This window comes from Tachyglossus aculeatus, chromosome 24, assembly GCF_015852505.1.
Source record: "Tachyglossus aculeatus isolate mTacAcu1 chromosome 24, mTacAcu1.pri, whole genome shotgun sequence".
NCBI classification, from domain to species: domain Eukaryota; kingdom Metazoa; phylum Chordata; class Mammalia; order Monotremata; family Tachyglossidae; genus Tachyglossus; species Tachyglossus aculeatus.
In genome coordinates this window covers 6,451,082-6,458,985 of record NC_052089.1, presented here as the reverse complement: position 1 = coordinate 6,458,985, position 7,904 = coordinate 6,451,082, and the positions used below count along the sequence as shown (strand labels likewise).

Genomic DNA, 7,904 nt, shown 5'->3' with positions numbered 1-7,904 from the left:
CACCTGTGCATCTGACCCCATTTCTTTGCACCTCATCAAAACACTTGCCCTCTCCCTCCTTCCCTCCCTAACTGCCATCCTCAACTGTTCGCTCTCCAGTGGCTTCTTCCCCACTGCTTTTAAACATGTCCTTGTCTCCCCTATCTTAAAAGAACCCTCCCTTGACCCCACGGCTCCCTCCAGTTATCACCCCGTCTTCGTACCCTTCCTCTCCAAACTCCTTGAGCGAGCCGTCCATACCCACTGAATCAAGTTCCTCTCCTCCAGTTCTCCCCTTGACCCCCTCCGGTCTGGCTTCCATCCTCTTTTCTCCACAGAAACCACCCTCTCATAGGTCACCAACGATCTCCTCCTCTCCAAATCCAACGGCCTCTACTCCATCCTAATCCTCCTTGACCTCTCAGCTGCCGTTATCACTCCCTTCTCCTGGAAACATCCCGGAGAACCAACCTCGGCTTCACCGACAGTGTCCTCTCTGCCTATCTCTCTGGCTGCTCATTCTCAATCTCTTTTGCTGTCTTCTCCTCCGCTGCCCATCCCCTAACTGTGGGGGTCCCTCCAGATTCAGTTCTAGGTCCCCTTCTTTTCTTCATCTACCCCTAATCCCTTGGAAAACTCATTCACTCACAAGGCTTCAACTACTACCTCTATGTTGACGACGCCCAAATCTACACCTCCAGCCCTGATCTCTCTCCCTCTCTGAAGCCTCGCATTTCCTCCTGCCTTCAAGACATCTCTCCTTGGATGTCCTCCAATCACCTCAAACATAAACCGAACTTCTTATCTTCCCACCCAAACCCCGTCCTCCTACTCACTTTCCCATCGCTGTTGACGGCACCACCATCCTTCCTGTCTCAGAAGCCCATAACCTTGGCGTTATCCTTGATTCCTCTCTCTCATTCCACCCACATATTCGAGTCAGCACTAAATCCTGTCAGTTCCGCCATCACTAAAATCCACCCCATCCTCTCTGTCCAAACTCCCAACACATTCACGCAAGCACGTACCCTACCCCATCCCGCCTTGATTATCGTATCAACCTCCTAGCTGATCTCCCTGCCCCCAGTCTTTCCCCACTCCAGTCCATACTCCATTCTGCTGCCTAAATCATTTTCTTTCAAAAACATTCAGACCAGGTTTCCCCTCTCCTCAAGAAACGCCGGTGGTTGCTCATCCACCTCCTCATCGAACAAAAACTCCTCACCATTGGCTTTAAAGTCCTCAATCACCGTGCCCCCTCTTACCTCACCACGCTACTCTCCTACAAAAACCCAGCTTACACACTTCATTCCTCTAATGCTAGCCTTCTCACTGTACCTCAATCTCATCTATCTCACCAACAACCTCTCGTCCACATCCTACCCCTGGCCTGGAAAACCGTCCCTCTTATCAGACAGATAACTGCTCTCCCCAACTTCTAAACCTTACTGAAGGCACATCTCCTCCCCTCCCTTCCGTGTCGTCCTGATTTGTTGCTCCCTTCATTCATCCTTCCTCCCATCTCCACAGCACAGATGTATTTGTCTGAAGTTTATTAAATTTTTTATCCATGCATGTATTTTAGTGTCTGCCTCCCCATCTAGACTGTGAGTTTATCATGGCAGGGACTGTATCTGTTGGTTGTTGTATTGTACTCTCCCAAGTGCTTAGTACAGTGTTCTGCACTCAGTAAATGCTCGATACATACAATTGAATGAATGAATGAATAATAAGGGTGCATTTAGCTTTAATTCTATTTGTTCTGACGACTTGACACCTGTCCATATGTTTTGTTTCGTTGTCCGTCTCCCCCTTCTAGACTGTGAGCCCGTTGTTAGGTAGGGACCGTCTCTATATGTTGCCAACTTGTATTTCCCAAGCGCTTAGTATAGTGCTCTGCACACAGTAAGTGCTCAATAAATACGGTTGAATGAATGAATGAAGGTGTGACCTAGATTACACTGTAGCGTTATTTATTATTTGGCCAATTTTCTCTTGGCCAAAGAGATCATTTCTTATAATAATAACAATAATAATAATAATAACAATAACAATAATAATAATGACATTTATTAAGTGCTTACTATGTGCAAACCACTGTTCTAAGCGGTGGGCACTGAACCCCAGTTTTCTCTTCATCTGATAGGGTAGTTTAATAAAAGTTTTGAATGAGCCCAAGTTCAATAGTCCTTATATTCAAAATAATACCCGTCACCCACCTAATGAAAATTGGACTTTCCCATCTACGAAGCCCAGGGTTTTCTGCAGGTAGTGTTATGGACCCCTCTCAGGGTTGCAACTGGAGAGTTTCCAGTCCTCTACCACTCTCGGCTACAGGAGGGAGAGCCAAGCAGAAGCCCACCCGTTCCATTCCTAGCTTGGGCAGTGGCTAGCGAGTGGAAGGTAATCTGCTACAAGTCAAAACTCACCTGTGCTGGGATCACGGGGGAGAATCGAGGGCAGAGATGTGAGTTTACTGTGCGGAAGGCAGCAATGGTAGACCACTTCCGTATTTTGACCAAGAAAACCCTACGGATCCACTACCGGAACGATTGCAGACGGAGGTGGGGCACTCTGGGAGAGATGTGTCTGTGGTGTTGGAAACGACTCGATGGCATAAGGCGAGATAATAATAATAATGATGGCATTTATTAGGCGCTTACTATGTGCCAACACTGGCCTCAAACCTGAGCTAAACTCCAGGTGTCAGCTGAAAAAAGCACTTTCTCACTTTAAAGGACCAAGTCCCAGTCTCTGCTGATCGGAACTTTGTTTGATGGCCAGAATCAGCCTTCCAACATGGCTACGCCAATTCCACCATCTTTCAACGGGAGCGTGAGAACCTGCTGAAATAGCATGTGACTGTTCTGGGGGGATAGATCCCTGAAAGATGAGAGTAAATCAACCACTGGGCGACCTTTCCACTTGTGTTGGACCCAACTTCCTTCACTTTGAGGACACCCAGGGAGAGCTGAGTTGGCTCCAGAAAACCTCTGCTTCCCAAATTTCAGTGAAAGGAGGGGCACCATTGTCTGGAGCTGGTTCTCAATCACTCAGTGAGTGACCCAGATTGGTGACTTGATGCAGCCAACTGATTACCTTGGGGTATTAATAATAATAATAACAATAATAATAATGGTAAGCCCTTAACAAATACGATAATAATAATAATAATAGCAATTACCATTGCTATAATGGTAATTATAATACCATTATTATTATTATGGTATTTGTTAAGGGCTTACCATGTGCCAGACACTGTATTAAATGCTGGGGTGGATACAAGCAAATCTGGTTGGACACAGTCCCTGTCCCAAATGGGGCTCACAGCCTCAATCCCCATTTTCCAGATGAGGTAACTGAGACACAGAGAAGTAAAGTGAATTGTCCAAGGTCACCCGGCAGATGCGTGGCGGAGCCTGGATTAGAACCCATGACCTACTGACTCCCAAGGCCTGGGCTGTAATCCACTACTCCACGCTGCTGACAAGGTTTGACTCCCCTCAACCGACGGGTTGAAAAGAGTGTAAAGCTGACCCAGAGAATTTCTCCCAAAGCGCAATGTAGTCTAGCATTGACTAGGGTACGCAACTTTTCACTAACCCAAACGGAAGCAACAAAATGCAGTACTGATATTGACAAATATCAGCAGTCACTATGACTAGCGTATGCAACTTTACACTAACTCAGACAAAAATAACACAAAAACCCGCAGAGGCTTTCTATGCCTGGATTGCAGATTTAGCCTAAAAACTAATGTCCCAAAGCGGTTGGGTTAATTCAAATTATCGATCACAGCACACCAGGGCTCAACACTGGAACTTGGGAAGCAAAATGACTAAACTCATTAGTAGTAGAGAGTGGATTGCTCCATCTTATATTTTATTGAAGCCATAACATTATCCACGGGGCCTCATTATTTGTTTCAAGCAGAGCAAGTTATGGCCTGCTCCCTAGAAGAAGTACGATTTGCTTCAGATTAAGGGCATGTGTCAGTAAGATCACTTGGTTTCCAAGCATAGTCATTCATTCATTGATTCATTCAATATATTTACTGAGCGTTTACTGCAGAAGAGTGTACTAAGCGCTCGGGAGAGTACGATACAACAATTAACATACACATTCCTCACCCACAATGAGTTTACAGTCCAGAGAGGGGCAGGCAGACAGTAATATAATTTAATAAATTACAGATGTGTACATAAGTGTTGTGGGGCAGGGTGGGGGAAAGAATAAAGGGAGCAAGGCAGGGTGACCCAGAAGGGAGTGGGAAAAGGGGAAAGGAGGTCTAAGTCAGGGAAAGGCCTCTTGGAAGAGATGTGCCTTCACTAAGTCCATGAAGGAGGGGAGAGTAATTGTCCGTCGGATTTGAGGAGGGAGGGAGTCCAGGCCAGGGACAGGATGTGGGCGAGGGGTCGGCGGCGAACTAGATGAGACGGAGGCACAGTGAGAAGGTTGTCGGTAGAGAAGCGAAGGGTGTGTGATGGATTAGAGTAGGAGAGTAGTGAGGTGACGTAGGAGGGGACAAGTTGATGGAGTGCTTTAAAGCCGGTGGCGAAGGAGATGCGGAGGTGGACGGACAATCACTGGAGTTTTTGGAGGAGTGGGGAGACACGTCCCGAATGTTTCTGTGGAAAAACAATCCGGGCAGCAGAGCGAAATATGACCTGGAGTGGGGAGAGACAGGAGGCAGGGAGGTCAATAAGGAGGCTGATGCCGTAATCCAGAAGGGAAAGGATGAGTGATTGTATCAACGTGGTAAAAGTTTGGATGGAGAAGAAAGAGGGGATTGTAGTTACGTAGGGAAGGTGGGACCAACAGGATTTAGTGATGGATTGAATATTGGAGTTGACTAAGAGAGAGGAGTCAAGGATAACGCCAAGGTTACGGGCTTGTGATACGGGAAGGATGGAGGTGCCATCTGCAGTGATGGGAAAATCGGGCGGGCAGGGTTTGGGTGGGAAGATAAGGAGCTCTGTTTTGGACGTGTTAAGCTTGAGGTGATGGGAGGACAACCAAGTAGAGATTTCTTGAAGGAAAGAACCTGGAGAGAGGAAGAGAGATCAGGGCTGGAGATGTAAGTTTGGGTATCATCTGCGTAGAGGAGTTTCATTGGCGTAGAGGAGTTAGTTGAAGCCAAGGAGCAAATGAATTCTCTGAGGAAGCAGGTGTAGATGGAGAATAGGAGGGGACCCACAATTTTGAGGGGTGGAAGGGCGAGGAGAAGCCTGCGAAGGAGATGGAGAATGACTGGCCAGAGAGATAGGAGGAGAACCAGGGGAGGACAGAGTCAGTGAAGGGTTGGATAATGTTTCCAGGAGAAGGGGGTGGTCTACAGTGGCGGAGACGGCGGAGAGGTCGAAGAGGATTAGGATGGAGTAGATGCTGTTGGATTTGGCAAGAAGGAGATCATTAATGACCTAAAAGAGGGCGGTTTCTGTGGAGTGAAGGGGACAGGAGCCAGATTGGAGGGCGTCAAGGAGACAACTGGAGGAGAGGAATTTGAGATGGCGGGTGTAGACAACTCGCTCTAGAGGAACGGTAGGAGGGAGATCGGGCCATAGCTGGAGGGAGCCGTAGGGTTTTTTTAGGATAGGGGAGACATGATATTCCACCTCACTTGTGAAAGCATCCTTGGCTTGCTATTACTACTAATAATAATTATGGTGCTGGTTAATAGCTTATTATTTACCAAGCACTCGGTATATATTGAGAAGCAGCGTGGCTCAGTGGAAAGAGCCGGGCTTTGGAGTCAGAGGTCAGGGGTTCAAATCCTGGGTCCTCCACTTGTCAGCTGTGTGACTTTGGGCAAGTCACTTCACTTCTCTGTACCTCAGTTACCTCATCTGTAAAATGGGAATTCATTCATTCATTCATTCAATCGTATTTATTGAGCGCTTACTGTGTGCAGAGCACTGTACTAAGCGCTTGGGAAGTACGAGTTGGCAACATATAGAGACCGAACAACGGGCTCACAGTCTAGAAGGAGGAGACAAACAACAGAACAAAACATGTGGACAGGTGTCATCAGAATAAAAAGAAGCTAGATGCAAATCATTGACAAAATAAATACAATAGTCAGCTGTGTGACTTCGGGCAAGTCACTTCACTTCTCTGTGCCTCAGTTACCTCATCTGTACAACGGGGATTAAGACTGTGAGCCCCACTTGGGACAACCTGATTACCTTGGAACCTCCCCAGCACTTAGAACAGTGCTTGGCACATAGTAAGCGCTTAATACATACCATTATTATTATTATTATTATTATTAAGAGCTGGATAAGATACAAGATAACTCAGTTGGACACATTCCCTTGTCCCACAGGTGGGCTCACAGTCTAAGTAGAAGAGAGTAGGATTTAAAATCCATTTAATAGGTGAGAAAACTGAGGCCCAGAAGTAAAGTGACTTTTCCAAGGTCTCCCAGTGGACAAGCATAGGAAATGGGATTAGAACCCACGCTCTGTAAAGTCCAGGTCCGTGCTCTTTGACTAGGGCATGTTAGGAAAGACAAAATTTGAGAATCAGTCCCGTACAAAGGGGACTCAACCTATATGGGAGCTCACTAGAAGTGGCGTGGGTCGTGGGTTCTAATTCCGACTCCGCCATTTGTCCGCTGTGTGACCTTGGGCAAGTCACTTCACTTCTCTGGGCCTCAGTTACCTTATCGGTAAAATGGGGATTGAGACTGTGAGCCCCACATGGGCCAGGGACTGTGTCCAACCCGATTTGCTTGTATCTACCCCCACGCTTAGTACAGTGCATGGTATATACTAAGCACTTAGCAAATATCTTAATTATTATTATTATTATTATTATTATTATTATTACTATTATTATTATTATTGAACAAGAGTGTCAGCTAGGGATTGAGACTGTGAGCCCCACATAGGCCAGGGACTGTGTCCAACCCGATTTGCTTGTATCTACCCCCACGCTTAGTACAGTGCATGGTATATACTAAGCACTTAGCAAATACCTTAATTATTATTATTATTATTATTATAGAATACAGTGCATGGTATATACTAAGCACTTAGCAAATACCTTAATTATTAATATTATTATTATAGAACAAGAGTGTCAGCTAGGGATTGAGACTGTGAGCCCCACATGGGCCAGGGACTGTGGTCCAACCTGATTTGCTTGTATCTACCCCCGCGCTTAGTACAGTGCATGGCATATACTAAGCACTTAGCAAATACCTTAATTATTATTATTATAGAACTAGAACGTCAGCTAGGGATTGAAACAGTGAGCCCCACATGGGCCAGGGACTGTGTCCAACCTGATTTGCTTGTATCTACCCCCACACTTAGTACAGTGCATGGTATATACTAAGCACTTAGCAAATACCTTAATTATTATTATCATTATTTTAGAATACAGTGCATGGTGTATACTAAGCACTTAGCAAATACCTTAATTATTATTATTATTATTATAGAACAAGAGTGTCAGCTAGGGATTGAGACTGTGAGCCCCACATGGGCCAGGGACTGTGTCCAACCCGATTTGCTTGTATCTACCCCCGCGCTTAGTACAGTGCATGGTGTATACTAAGCACTTAGCAAATACCTTAATTATTATTATTATTATTATAGAACAAGCGTGGCAGCTACCGCTCCGGCTCCCTAGAGCATTTAGCTGGCAAATTAACTTCTCCAGCCACATTTTAACAGCTTTCGGCCCCAATCTCCAGCAACTTCCAGGGAGGCCCCCTTCCCTTGGCTTGCTTAATTCTTCGTTCTCCAGGTTACCGAAGACAATCTCCCCCAGGATTGCTATTTCTCTCCTTCCAGCTGCTGCTGCCTTTATATTCTTTTCATATTATTCCTCTACCCTTCCCTTTCGCCTCACGACCTTATTACCTGGCCCCGAGAGACCCCCCCCAAACGCCCCACAGTCACTCCCGACACACTTTA

General features: G+C 46.1%; 1 non-coding gene across 1 annotated transcript; it reads left to right on the top strand.

Annotated features, from left to right (window-relative positions):
* Positions 1 to 2,260: 2,260 nt before the first annotated feature.
* Positions 2,261 to 2,398, top strand: LOC119945335. Its single transcript, XR_005456204.1, has one exon. It is a non-coding gene; the product is annotated as a small nucleolar RNA SNORA7 (small nucleolar RNA).
* Positions 2,399 to 7,904: the final 5,506 nt, after the last annotated feature.